The following is a 16047-nucleotide window of genomic DNA, read 5'->3' on the forward strand; positions in this document are numbered from 1 at the left end:
TAAAAATAAAGGAGATGACAAGAGATCACCCATCTACCCCTCTGACAGCTGCTCCTTGGGTTGTAGATTGGAAGTCTTGTGTTTTCCTTATAAGTAGAAAAACATCTTGCTTCTTTAAGCACTTTTAAAGAACACCAAGCTTTACTTTTTTTTTAATTAAATAAATTTTTATTTGTTTAAAAGTACAAACAAAACAGAACTAGTGACAACAAAACATACAGAACAAAACATGTAAACAAAGATTTCAAATATACATTTTGTCAAATATATATTGTCAAATAAACAACAGTAACGTATGTTCTTATTTGTGTTTTGACTCTTCCTTGTTTGATCTTACTCATATATCTATCTTTATGATTCATTGTTAATTTATGTTAGTGATTTATGTTCCTGTTTCTGTAACTCCAATTACTCCCTATTCTTTTTTCCTTTTTCTATTTTTCAACCAGGTATACCACTTTTCCCATACTAGATAATAATCATGTTCCTCTTTATCTTGTAATTCTTTTGTAAGTCTGTCCATTTCTGCACATTTCTGCACCAAGCTTTACTTTCTTAATTAGAAAGTAATCAATTTGAAGTTGAAAATAGGTCTTTGAAAAAACAGGATAAAGAAAACTTTGTGACTCAATCTTCTTTCTGAAGGCAAAATAAATATAAAAAGTAAGAAAAATAATACTTTTAAAAGACTTCGAAACAACAGCAGAGAGTTTAAACAACCTCTTAACTAAAAAGTTATAAATGGATAGAGGAGACGGTATTAATTTGAAAGATAAAGATTTTGGTGAAAGTGCTTCTGTCATTATGCAGAATTAAATAAACAGATCTTTCCTAAAATATTGATTATCTGAACATCAAAGGGAAAAGTTAATGGGTGTAATTTACAAAATGAGTTAAGTATAATAGGAGATGGACAATCTGTTTATGGAGAGACAGATTGGATTAAAACCTTAAAAATATAGAGCAGGGGTGTTAAACTCACGTAGTCTTGGCGGTGTCATGTGACGTATTGGGACTTTTTCCCCCTTCGCTAAAATGGGGGCAGGGCCAGCACGTGATGCATTTGGCCTGCTGGCTGCAAGTTTAACACCCCTGGTATAGAGAAAGCAAACAAGGAAAAAATCCTATAATTTCCAATATTAATTCCAAGATGGTAGCATATTGTAAAATATTGGGAATTATAGGACTTGCAGAACCTTTAACTATGGATAAAACTCAGGAAATTTTTATGAAGAGCAAGTGCTTTTAAAAAAGAAAAGAAAGAAAAAGCAGAATGCAACTATAGGCTGATTTTTGTATTTGAGGGAGAATTCTTTATCTAAGAGTATAATGAGGTACAAAATACTTCACAGAATTAACAACACAGTTTAGAGCAGGCTGCCTCAATCTGCTGCCCCTGGCTAGGCCTCCTTGGAGATCTCAAGGACTAATTTGAAGAAAGTAAAAGAGGAATTCAGCTTCCTTTCAATGGTTGAACCATTGTCTATTTTCTTGATTAATAAACACAATAATACTCTCAAAATACTTCATTAATGTTTCTTTCTTTCTTCATTGCAGTTTGCTCTGGAACACTCCTATTTGGTTTTACTTCGTTCCCTTGCCTTAAACAACTATACAATACTGAAGAGCTGAGACAGATTAAATTTTGCCATCACTTTATCTATTTTAGAAGTATGCTAGAAAACAGTTTATCAGGTGGGTTTTTGCAAGATTTATACCTTATAAGTGCTGCTAGGGGAAAGAAGCAGTAAAAAGAAAACCTGTGGATATAATCCAATGATGATGCCAATAATTATTTTGACCTGAGGAGTAACTTGTCAATATCTACCATTAAAAGCACATTTTTCTATTCATCTTGCAGCAGCGGATTTGAAGAGGAATATCTAGCCTAGCCAGAACTATATTCTATGACTGAACTACTTACCAGCCTTTAATAAAATTGCTTCAAGATCTAACTAGCCTTTAAAAGTTGGCAGGCTTCTGAACTTGGCTTCTAAAAAATAAAATAACCACTCATTTATACTTCATTAATTCAGCTCGGTTGGCCTGTGGGCACACTATGCATTTTAAACTGGTTTTCAAAGGATGAACAATGGATGATCATTTATGGTCAAGCTAGCTGGTCCCTGTGGTCTCCCCCAAACTCTTAAAAATCTATAAAGCTAATAGCAAGACCAATATACACAATAACTATAAGGTACTTGGTTTCTTTCTTTTTGTTAATGTTCTAATTAGATATCATAGTAAATCACCACTACAGTTTTATATCTTGATCCATTAAAGATATATGTTTATACGGTTAACAAATTGCATAAATGGCAGTTAGCAATATACTATAGAGAAATGAAGTTGCTTCCCTGAAAATGTCAAAAGCATTAATTACTTTCTTCTTTGTATATGTGAAAGAGAGAGAGAGAGAATGAGGGGGGTGAGAGAAAGTTATGTGTGGAAAAGAAGAATGAGTTAGACTTTACAAGAAACAGTTTCCCTGCAATACATTTTTTTAAAAAAAAACTCGATTGGATTTTTATTTTTTTTTAAAGAGATGTTAAGTGGAAAGTTCCTCGTTATTCTAGGAACTGCACGCTCAGAATTGATCGATGCAGCTTCAAGCACACACAGCTGAGTGCAGAATTTTCCTCAGTAGCTGTATTGGGATTAAATGTTTTACCCTGCTATATCAATCTAAGTACCTCCCTTTATTTTCTAAGCACAGGGATGTCCAATGAACTGCCAAAAGAGACAAGCAACTGGGGCTTATTTTTTGATATAAAGTTGTGTTTCAGGGAAATTGCTTAAATTAAAAAAAATCAAACAATTCAGCAGTGCTACAAACTGTTAAAGATCATAGGCTGACATTGTTTTTGTTATACAATAGTAGTAACAACACTAGATGAAGTGGAGAGAACATCAATGTAGTTCACTACTGTTAATTATGATGGCCAAATTCCAGCCATCTAATTTGAGGGGGAGGGAAATGGAAGATCATGAAGTTTTAAATGAGAGCAGGATTTAGTTTAATAGCAAATCAGATAATTCAATTCTGTCTAACTTAATTTTCCTTACTGCTTTCCTACTCTAGGCATAGTTTCCCCCCTTCTTCAATTTTGATTCAGGCAGCTCCTTTAATTAGTTTGTTGTCGTTTATGATCTCTGTTCTGAGCCGTAAATGAGAATGTGGACGTGGAGAACTTGGCTTGTGTCAGTTTTAGGAGCTTTTAAAACCTGAAAGCCTCCAAAGAGTTTTGGTGAGCAGTGCTGCTATTAAATCTACTTGTTTCATACTACGAACAAGAAGTGATAGTCTCTGTTTCCTGATGAGTGGTACTTGGTCTACATTTTGTTAGAATAACAACTTATTTCATTATTATTAAGAATAAAGGTGGCCAGCCCATTGGACATCACCTCAGTGTAACACCGTGTTGTTGAGATTCGTCTCCTTTGCTAAAAAAAATATTTAAAATCTTAGAGGGAAAGCTTCTTCTCCTCAATTAAGGTGTGGGTGAGTTAACCACAGTACTTCATATTGTTGGGAATTGTAAGGGCTACAATAAGTAGGACAACACTGCAAAATGTATTGCTATTGAATAAATGGATTTATCTACATGATTTTTTCCTCTGGACTGGCCCACGGTGCCTCTGCCAGCCAAAATGGGCCATGCATAGGCCTCGTGAGGCCCCCATGTGGCCCATTTTCAGCCTCCCAGGTCTCCAGCAGCACTCTGCCGGCCGAAAACAGGCCTCGCGGGGCCTCCGTGGGGCCAGTTTTCAGCCAGCAGAGTGCTGCAGGAGAACTGGATTGGACTGGATTACAATTATGTGGCCTCAAGTAAGTGTCTGATCTGGAGAAAAAACAAGCAACATCCTATGTTAATACTACAGTTTAATGCCAGATTTTACATACTGTAGGTCCATTAATCTACAATCAATAATCTATTGATTATTATTATTGACAGCCATTTCTATTTACTATCCTGGAAATTTACCTCTGCTGTTAGATCTTGTATTATGTTATTTATGCTATTGTATTTTGAATAGAATAGAATAGAATAGAATAGAATAGAATAGAATAGAATAGAAAATAGAATAGAATAGAATAGAATAGAATAGAATAGAATAGAATAGAATAGAATAGAATAGAATAGAATAGAATAGAATAGAATTTTTTATTGGCCAAGTGAGATTGGACACACAAGGAATTTGTCTTGGTGCATATGCTCTCAGTGTACATAAAAGAAAAGATACATTCATCAAGAATCATAAGGTACAACACTTAATGATAGTCATGGGGTACAAATAAGCAGTCGGGAAACAATATCAATATAAATCGTAAGGATACAAGCAACAAAATTACAGTCATAAGTGGAAGAAGATGGGTGGTGGGAAAAATGAGAAGATTAATAGTAGTAAAGACTTAGTAAATAGTTTGACAGTGTTGAGGGAATTATTTGTTTAGCAGAGTGATGGCATTTGGAAAAAACTGTTCTTGTGTCTAGTTGTTCTGGTGTGCAGTGCTCTATAGCATCGTTTTGAGGGTAGGAGTTGAAACAGTTTATGTCCAGGATGTGAGGGGTCTGTAAATATTTTCAAAGCCCTCTTTTTGTCTCGTGCAGTATACAGGTCCTCAATGGAAGGCAGGTTGGTAGCAATTATTTTTTCTGCAGTTCTAATTATCCTCTGAAATCTGTCTCTGTCTTGTTGGGTTGCAGAGCCAAACCAGACAGTTATAGAGGTGCAGATGACAGATTCAATAATTCCTCTGTAGAACTGTATCAGCAGCTCCTTGGGCAGTTTGAGCTTTCTGAGTTGGCAGAAAGATGGAGTATAAATTTAGAAATAAAAAGTTTAGTGGAGTATGAAGAATAAGTAATAAATGTTTACCAGTAATATCTCGTAGAAGAGATAGGAAAATGGTTATAGTAAAGAATTGTGGAAAGAAAGAAGAGAAGGGGGGAAATGCATCTTGAGCCTGTGTCAAATGCCCACCATGGCCATGCCCACCCCCAGACACACACACACCAGCCCTCCAAGGTCAAACACAACCCTGATGTGGCCCTCAATAAAATTGAGTTTGACACCCCTGCTCTAGAAGAAATGGATTGTCCTACGAGACAGCATGGTCTATAGACTTGGAAGTCATAAAAATCTTTTCAGAAGAAGCATGGCGAATATCTTCCACATTGATGTATCTATGAAAACACCTGAAATCAACTTCAGAGGGAGGCATCACAGAGCTTCTGCAATTTGTGAAGTAGATTATTATAATGGTAGATAAACTAAAGAGGAAAAAGCATGGCCAAAAGATATACAGGTTCACTTTCCAGGACTCATATAGAGGTGCACTAAAAAGTCCCGAAGTCCACAGGCCTGTAAAATAAAACTTTCAAAACCTCCCAAAGCAAAGTTGTAAATGAAAGCTATGCCAACAGAGAAGCTTCAGAATGTGATTTAAAAAAAATTAAAATGGTGGCCAAGACAGTGTGTTTAAAGCTCTATCTTGGTTTGTATGTATATCCCGCCTTCAAGTTTATGAATTAGAATGGACTTAGAAGAGATGGCTAGCTCAGTCACCCAGTGGTCATCCATGGCTAAGAGTGAACTTGAAGCTAGATCTTGAATCTAGGTACTAATCCATTGCCTTAATCACTAATTCATATTAACTCAGGTGCAATTCAATGCCCATGTCCATTGAGATTTATGGGGGTTATAATTCAAGGTATCTAAAAACACTGTGTGAGGAAGGTCATATTATTTGAGTTGAAAACTTTAACTATTTTAATTGCCAGGTTTCCTGCAAATTTATAGCTCTTAAGACAGACTATTCTAGGAAGCATTGCAAGGCCATAGAGGAGAAGGCAAAGCTTTATAGGCTCAGCCAGCTGACTTACTACATTAATGTATTGTTAAATTCACATATATCAATGTGACACACCAATTTAACAGATTTCCCATGACAAAGTTTTTGTACCAAGGCAACTGAAATGAATAATACTTTTAAAATTCATAAATCATACCTAATGGTTCCTTTTTTTTCCCAGACAAATTGTGAAGTTTGAATTCATAGTTGGGGAGGCCTAGGAGATGAATCACATTCACAGCTCTTGCAGAGAAATCTCTTTCCATCCAAATATTTTGGTATGTTTCTTTAAATTTGTTGTGCGTGTGAATTTATATGGGCCATTCTCTGAAGACCTATGACAGAACTACCTCGAAGTCTAATGTTTTAAGTTAAATTGGCAGGAGTCTCCAAGTTCAGGGTATGGCTGTGTAAATAAATAAAAGCAGAAATTAGTTCGTCTCATTGAGATAGTATGTATAGATCCTCAGCCTTTCTCTCAGGCACCTGAGAGAATTAGGAAGTCACTATCAAGAAAAATATGTATCCTGAAAAGGGAAAATGCCTGTTGTCAGTGTGCTTAATTGCTCCATTTTGCCAAGGTTTATTCTCTCAACTCCTTCAGTGTGACTCTGCCATCTGGCTGGGAAATGTTTTATTCTTTCTTGGGGATTCCACTAACAATGCTATATTTTCGGAGGCTTCTGTGACTGTAAACTTGTTAAAATTGTACTTAATGAGATTCACTGCAGGTCTTCTATTATCTCCCTTAGAAAATAAACTCAGATACACTATAGGAAGCACAGGAAAATAAAATGTTCATTACCTACATGCTTTGTTCAGAGGTATGAGAAGTATTTGAAGCATTGAATGCTGAGCTGGCCATTATTGTCAAAGAAATAAAGATACCACCACAGGTTATTATCATAATTGTATTTTGTTTTATTATTTTTTTCACTAAGGCCTCTGAGCCCTAGAAAATATTTGCAAATCTTGTACAGTAAAAAAAAGACTATTTCAGATCCATATTTTGCATAGCATCTATGGTAAATATCCCTGTAGCTATTCTTAATCTGTTTAATTAAGTTTTGGATTCCTTGTTTATCCTCTTTTTATGTGTTGTTTGTCCTTTCCAACTGTTCCAAGTGTTCAAAACATTCTAAAACTCAAATGTCATCAGATTTATGGCATAATAATATCTACTATTGACAATCCATACCTCATTGGGTCATCATTTCAGAGTTATTTCCTTACTTAAACAGACGAACTTCAAAAAAGCTTCTTATGACCTGTCCTTGAAATTATGAGTGCAATGCACTGATACAGAGAGGCACAGTCATGGGACTGTATTTTGGGTGCTTGGCAACTGGCTCAACTTTTATTTATTTATTTATTTATTTATTTATTTATTTATTTATTTATTTATTTATTATTTGAATTTATATGCCGCTCTATCTCTGAAAGGACTCAGGGCAGCTCACAACAATAAAACACACAAAGTTCAATTTTTTAAAAAAATACCCAATAAAACTATAAAAAACATTAAAATCCCCTCTAAAACCCCTTCAGTCCAAGCCGGCCAGGTGAAATAGCCATGTTTTAAGGCCACAGCGGAAAGAGCGAAGGTCAGGGGACACCCGGAGCCCCAGGGGGAGCTGATTCTACAGGGTAGGTGCGCCCACAGAGAAGGCCAACTCCCTAGGGGTCGCCAGCCGACATTGTCTGGCCGACAGCACCCCAAGGAGGCCCTCCCTATGGGAACGCACCGGGTGATCGGGAGCTGTCGCTGGCCGCAGATAGTCCGCCAAATACCCCGGGCCTAAGCCATGTAGGGCTTTATAGGTGATTACCAGCACCTTGAATCTTTACTAGTGCTTGCAGTGTCCCATGATCACATGACAACAATTTGTTACTCTTTTTTTTGCCAGTTTCCAGTGTGTTTTTCCAGTTTTCAGCAAAAAATGCCCATTGGATATGCTAGATTTACTAACAACCATGTGATTCACTTAGCCTGCAGTGATTCATTTTACAACCCATTGAAAAATGGTCCTAAAATTGAGATCGGTCATGTGGTAGCTCAATTTATGACTACAACAATTTCCAATCGGAATTCCAGGCTTCGTTGTGGTCATATGTGGAGGACTATTTGCATTACATTTTATTTTACCGAAATTAAAACCGCCTAACTCCTCAGCCACCATGGGCAAGTAACACACAAAAAGAACAGCTATATACACAGAGAGTTCTACAAAGAAAACTTCTTTCATATTTTGTTGGGAATGGATTTGGAGTTATGGATTCCCAGAGAATTCATAATAGGATAAATTCTGGAGAAAAAAGTCTAGCTGGCATCGACATTTCCTTCTGTGAAGGAAAAAGAAAAATGCATCTCACTTTTTAAAACATACAAAAATGGCGGGAGCCTTCCACCCACTCCTCTTTCAAATCAATCCATCTGTATGTATAAGTATATGAATATGTATATGAATATGTTTATGTATAAACAAACACATATCCCACACACACACATATATATAGAGGGAATAGAGTGTTATATCGATGGTAGAGAATGTGTTTGTGTACAAACATCAATCCCATTAGATGGACCAATGGCCTGACATGGATTATTGGAATTTATGCTTAGTAATTCATTGTTAGAGCTCTGTTTTCATGGACAGTAAGGTGGAAGTTTATAAATACACCCTCGATTATTATTTATAAAGATGAGAATCTTTAAAGATCACTGGTATTAAAATTGCATTTGTTAGTCCTCAGCATGTCAAAAGCATTATTTCTATATTGCCATTGCTACTATTATTATCCAATTATTAGCAAAACATACACATATACACCCGCGCCCCCCCCCTTACATGTTGCTGTTAATTGCTTTTCTCGATATATATTGGTTCAAACTGACACCAGCCCTGCATATTATCATAACTTTTACATTCCGTACGCTTGTTACCAGGGAAAAATGACTCTGAAGTTATTTTCAGAAGCATTATTTTTGGACAATCTTAATTGCCTACCTTTGCTAAGCAATGTGTACTCACTTGTGATTTGTTTGTTGGGAATAGTTCTGCTTTCACCATCTGCACTTCGCAGCAAATCATTAGGACCATAAGAATGTATTATGAAACAAAACAGTCTAGGGAAAAGCTGTCAGAATCACCAAATCTTCTATATGCAACTGTATCAAGACTCTTTTTTTTTTTGCAGTGAACACTGCAGTAGGGCTCCAAAAATCCCCCCCAAAAAAACCCATTAATGTCTAAGCAAGAGATTTTAGAAAGTTGTGCATCTGCAGTCAGAATGCAGGAAATAGAGCATACAAAATTCATTCAAAATGATGAATATCCCAACTTAACCTCTATAAAAAGAACTTCTAGATTAAAAATAAGGAAGCTAATAATATACTGGGTTGCAATAGTGGTGAATATCTGTAAGTGTAGGATGAGGGTCAAGGTTCATTCACTGAACTTGTGGGTCAGTTTCCGGATGTTTTGTTGCTAGGATAGGCAACATCTTTAATCTCCTAAACTCCTAAACCCCGGGAATCTCCTAAACTCCCCTGAAGATGTTACCTAGCCTGGTAACAAAGTGTTTGGAAACCAACCCACAAGCTTGGAGAACAAATCTTCACCTTCAATATACTGGATATTGCAGGTCCAGATATTTCCAATCATTTCTGCCCATCCCACTACATATTCTGCAGGTAGATGGGGCCTGGTCCACGTCCCATTGATGAAAAAGTGTCACCTTCTCAACCTGCTCTATGGAACAGAATGGACCAAAATATTTTAACATTCAATATAATGAAGGATAATTTTCAATTAATTTTTGACCCAGAAATTAATTTTCAGAGTGTCTGTATCTATAGATAGTCTGTGTTTAAAAGATGTTATGAAAGAAGAACAAGTTTTACCTGACAAGACTGAGACTCATCTGAAAGTAGATTTTAAAATGACAAGGTAGAAGAATGAAATGGAAAAATATGCCACACTGGACACACAAAAGGATCTGGCTGATGTGTTAATGTCCATGGAGATTCTCAATCATCCAGGTCATGGTTGTCTCAAAGGTGCTTTTTCAAAAGGCAACTAAAATTTGTTTTGCTTGAAAACATTTCACTCTTCATCCAAGAAGCTTCTTTAATTCAGAACTGAAGAAGCTTCTTGGATGGAAGGTAAAATGTCTTCAAGGAAAACAAAGTCCAATTACCTTTTTTAAAAGCACCTTTGGGGTGACTGATGTATTAATTATTAGAATAATTATTATAGAAATAATAAACTGAAAGTGATCTGGATAATATTTCTATATTAGATTTACAAAAGGAATATGTTAAAGCTTTGGAGGATTCTGTGAGAAGTAACCAAAAAAAATGAAAAGAAATAAAATTTTAGAAGATTATTTAACTGAAGATCAAATTCTTTAAAAGGGAGAAATATAATATTGGTCAATTTGATCAAAGTAATATAGATAATGTTGTATCATTAATAAAATTTAATGGACTGTAGCTTTTTGGTATGTGGTCATCAGAACTTTGAAATTGGATCATAAGTAGCTCTGTGACAATCCGTCATAACTTTGAACAGTCACTAAATGACTTTCATTAAGCAATGACTACCTGTAAAGTGATAAGGAAGATCCCACAAGCACACCTTGATTGAATCAAATGAAAGGGAAAAAATCAGCTTAATATTAGTCTGCTGTATGCAGTATTGTATAGTATATACTTCCTTAAATCCTTGATCAATTTTCTGAGTTCAGAATCAGTACATTCCCTTTATTTTTATCTTCAGTGCTTTCATACTCTGATTTCTAATATTCTGATACATATTTAAATCCTTCTTCACTAGTTCTACCATCTTTAGCCACCAATATATCCCTTGTTCGCTCAAAAATTTAATACTCTTTAAGTATATTATTTTATTCCTCAATCCACATAAATAATGAATATCAGTTAGGTTTAAAGAACACAGTCTGTATCATAGAATTGCAGGAAATCAGAAATGAATTGTTAGGAAATATAAAAAAATAAAAAATCTCAGCCATTTCTTCTCAATGTCTATTGAATGGGAAAGCACCAGGGAAAGAGGATTGGAAATAGAACTAGATTATTAATCTAGACCTTATCTGTGCAAAGTGTGAGAATACTATCTAGTACCTTACTCCATCACATGTCCTTATACTATGCTCCACAATACTCAGTGAGACTGCTTACTAAAATGCATCTCCTTGTTTAATCTTTCTGGATGCTATGGAGAAGTGTTGGTGAACCTTATCGGCATTGAGTGCTGAAATGGGAATGCGCACATGTACGTGCATGCTGGAAACATAAGAGCAGCCACCCGGTGCGCATGCATGCGCTGGGCGGCTGCTCTTTCAGTTTCCGGCATGCGCATGCTCGTCGGCCAGCTGGTCTTTCGGTTTCTGGCATGTGCATGCGTACCAGCCAGCTGGTCTTTGCACATGCATGTACACCAGAAACCAAAAGACCAGGTGGCATGCATGCACGTGCTGGAAATTGGAAAAGCAGCCGCCTGGTGCCCGCATGCACACCTGGCGGTTGCTCTTCTGGTTTCCAGCGCTCCTGCATACATGAAGATCAGATGGCCGGCACACTGGAACCCAGAAGAACAACAGGCAATGGCTCACGTGCCTGGAGAGATGGCTCTGCATACCACTTCCGGCATGCATGCCATAGGTTCGCCATCACGGCTATAGAGGCTGGAAAGATAGACACTTATTAGCAGATTCCATGGTTCTTGCAGTTTAATTTGATTTGATTGATTTAGGTACTGCCCGATTCCAGAGTTCATGGGCAGTTCACAATATAACATAGAGAATTCAATTCAATACAATTCAAAAAGCAAAATCAACAAAAACAAGTATAATAAGGACAATTAAAGAACAAGATGGTGAATTAGTCAACAACAATAACAAATACATTTATGTCTGCCTATCCTATCTATCTATCTATCTATCTATCTATCTATCTATCTATCTATCTATCTACCTACCTACCTACCTACCTACCTATATCTCTCTTTAAATTTGCAATGGGACCCAACTACACCAAGACCTGGGGGATCAGCCAGGTCCCCCTTGGAACTCTATTAGACACTGTTAAATTGAAGGAACCCAAAGCACGCCAACCTTATCAACTCATATCAGCAAGGCAGTCAACATCAAGATACATAGTTCCTCATACATGTAAGGTCTTTATATGTCAGAACTAGCACTTTAAATCACAGGTAAGGACAATTAGCTGGTCAGTGCATAGTTTATATTGGAGAATAGGATTGGCACACATTCTTTATCCTTTCTCTTCTATGTAATTGCAGGTAATTTTTCCCTGCCAATTGTATATAAAAGCTAGTTGAATTCCTGCTTCTTTCTTTCTGTGCTAGAGCAGATTTTTGTTTCCTTTTAGTTTCTCCTCTTTAATCATTTTAAGGTGCTTCAGTGGAACTATTTTTTTCTTCATCTGCTCTAAGCAGCTCTTAGCTCTTTTCATCTTCCTAAAACTGTCCCCAGAGGACTGGAATACTCTCCAGAACAAATTTAGGATATGTGCACGAGCTGGAGGGGAGAAGACAGAGAGATGAGAAATCCCATTATGTGAGCAAAAATTGAGTTGCATAACAGCTGAGGAATCTCAATTAAGTTGCATAGGTGTGTGTTTGTCAGAGAGTGAGCATCCACCTCTCTGTGTGAGATAGTTGTGAATATTTATGAGTTTAACTATACCAACAACTATATTGGTAAGCAAGGCCATTATCATATATCGCTGGCTAGCATTGTTTATTATTAAAGAAGATTGACAGAAACCATAGATGCTACTTTTCACCAGCTGAAATTTTGGCTCATGATCCATTGCTCTTTTGACATATGTCCACAAGGTCAGCCAATGGCTGGCTTATTCCCCTAAGCATTTTATCTCGCTTCAGAAAAGGCACAAACTATAAATCATCCTGAAATCCTTGCCTTCTCATTTTCTGTTTAAGGTGGTGTTTGGCCAATTGGGCTGACATTTATACAACTTCTAAACATTTATTTTGATTATTACTTTTACTTTGGCATGACCCTTAGAGTATTACTATTCCTTCAGCTCAGGGTCACAAGCAAGAGAATGAGATCCTATTCATTTTATTGTTCAGACAGTAAACAAAGGATAGTGCTGGGGCTTTAAATATAAATACAGTCAATAGGAAATGAATCAGCTTAAACTCCAGGTATTTGCTCTAATTTATCTGATTGGTCTGCATCAGAGTATTATCTAATTATATATGTGTGTGTGTGTGTTTTTGTGTGTGTGTGTGTATGTGTGTGTGTGTTTCTTCTAGCCAGGTTTTCCCTACGTAACCAAGATTTTTCTGCAGCCCTAGCTCGGTAGAATCACATCCACTCGATTCTGGGCTTTTTTCCTTTCTAGCAGCCAGCAAGTTCTTCCTGCTGGGTGGGAGACTTGTATAGATCTATTTCCAGCTCGTTTGCTTTCATCAGTAAGCCACACCCACATCTTATGTATCCTCCCTGTAAAGGTATAGTATCTATTTTCTTACTTCTTCATAGAGTTTATGTGTGTTTTTCTTCTAGCCAGGTTTTCCCTATGTAACCAAGGTTTTTCTGCAGCCCTAGCTCAGTAGAATCACATCCACTCGATTCTGGGCTTTTTTCCTTTCTAGCAGCCAGCAAGTTCTAGATGTCTGTCCTTCAATCAGTTTCACAGTGAAAACAATATCATTTGTTTCTTTATTGTTCATGAAGTTTGTACTTGGTGTGTAACTTCTATGTATAATTATAATGTAATCAAATGGTCCTCAAACAGCTTTGGTTGAATGGGTTAAGCCTGCAGAGCTTATAATTTCTGTGGGAAAAAGTCTTCAAGTTGATGCTATAAAAGATTGAATAATGAAGAGTCTAATGATGATATTTAGTTGTTGGTTGAAGAAGAGCTCAGACTTACAAAAGGATCAACCATTATCATACTAGAAGAAGACTTAAGAGATCATCCAGATAGCAGTGAAGAATTGTTATTGAGCTAGTGGTGAAGATTCAAGAAAGTAATTCCACAGGGCCAGAAGCCTTCAAACAGAGAACCTATTAAAGGGAACTTCAGCGAGTAGACTTCACACAACTGATTTATCCAACAAACTAGAGCGAAAGAAAGAATCTGAGCTAAAATACAGAAGTCTGTGCTAAGGGGAAAGCTTTTGAAAATACAATGTAAGGGAAACTTTTAGATATTAGGAACCTTTACAAAGCTTATGTTACCTAGGAAGTGTGGATTTCAGCAATCTCATCCTTCTTGCCTGAAAAATAATACTTATGTTCCCTTATTTGTATTCATAAGACAAGTTCTGTTCACAATATTCAGAGTGCTTGTGTAGTTTTACTATGGTTTGTCACACAATCAGCCAGATGGTTAGACTGGATTTGGCATTTTTCTCCACCTATTGAGTCCTTACCAAGGACCTGGGATAGGCAGATTTCTTGTTGGATGGCATTAAAGGTATTGCCACAGAATGTAAGCTGTTCCAAGTAATTGACTGTTTTGCAATTGACTGATGGTGATTTTGTTAATGCTAATAGCGTTCAAGTGGTGCTCCAGATATTTTGTCATTGCATTCAAGATGTCGATTACTATTAGTACTATTGGTACTATTGGTGCTTTCTTTTACCACAATTGTTCTACTTTTACTTGCAGTTCTTTGCATATTATGATTTTTTTCCAGTTTTTCTCTTCTCTTCTGCTGTCTCCAAGTATTGCCACATCCACTACCCAGATTTTTTTTTTTTTTGGTCATTCTTATTGACAATTGTTAAGTAAGGTGTTATGTAGCAGATGCTTGTCTCTTTGGATTCTAAAGTCCCAGCACACTTTAGCTTCATCATTACTTGTGGTCCCACCAGTTCTTCCTTGTGGGCAAATGATATTTCTTGCAGGTCTTTCAATGCACCTTTGTTAGTTTGTCATGCCGTTTTTTGTAGTTAGTCTGTGTGGTTTTCTTGCAGCATCTAACTAGATGGTGACATTCCTTCTCAATTTTGGCTTTGTTTGCATTTGTTCTTAATCTTGATCTCAGGTATCCAGAATTAGCTCCCCCCCCTCTCTTTTTTTTTAAATTTTCCTGCTCTTAGCCGTTGCTAGGTCTTATAGCTACCTGCTTTGCCTACTATATTTTTAAATATGTTTAATGATCATATCATACTTTGCTTTCCACATCTCTTTTCTGTTCTTCATTTGGTCATTCCTGTAGGCCAGTTTGGTCTCTCCAGTACTCAATAAGCCTCCATGGTATACTAGCTTAGGTCCATCTTCTTCACTGTTGAAGATATTCTTCAAATGCCCATTTTTCTTCTTGAATTGTCTGGTGTACTTACAACATTCCATGCTCACATATTTTCCTTGGTAAGTAGAGTCTATCAATGTTGCTGTGTGAATGATGGGCATGATTCATTGTCATAATTTTACTGATCTTCCTATCCTGGGCTTTCAGGTCTGCTTGAGTCCAGTCCATTATTCCAGGTATTATTGACTGGAATTGCCCTGGTGTTAATTGCCTTGATGGTACTTCCTACACTGAATTTGGACTTTAAGATCTTCATTTATATTAATTTATTATAATTAATTCAGCAACCGTGTAGATAATCTTTATTGGTTGTTGTTGTTTTTTAAAAACTAATAGATGAAAAGATTTGCTGGACACTGTTGCAAGGTCATCACCATTCTACCTCACCACTCTGATATTGACACATTTAATGAAAAAAAATGTCCCTAATTTTTATTGCTTTGATCTCTCCAATATAGAGAACAATTCTGTGGTCTACTACCCAGGTGCTTTGAGTCACAAATTAAAACTGAACAGTGAGAATGTATATTAAATCTCAATTACTTTTTTTCTGAAATAGAACCAAATAATTCAAAATTAATGTAGCAATGAAATAGTACTTAAGTTAGTGCAACCCAAGAGAGTAAATGAGAATATCTGTGAAAGATTGCCAACATACTTAACATACCTTTTGTCTTTTTATGATTTCTTTATGTTTTCATGGATGGATAGTCTGCTTTCAGAAAAATGACTTTGGGGGAGGGGGGATATATTGGCATGACTATAAAACTATTACAGTAAATATTTTTGATATTTATAGGACTATGAATGCTTCCAAAATATAAGCCAGAGCCATATTATCAATTGAAATGC

This window comes from Pituophis catenifer, unplaced genomic scaffold (genome assembly GCF_029215685.1).
Source record: "Pituophis catenifer annectens isolate HBS135680 unplaced genomic scaffold, rPitCat1.0.hap2 SCAF_3, whole genome shotgun sequence".
NCBI lineage: Eukaryota > Metazoa > Chordata > Lepidosauria > Squamata > Colubridae > Pituophis > Pituophis catenifer.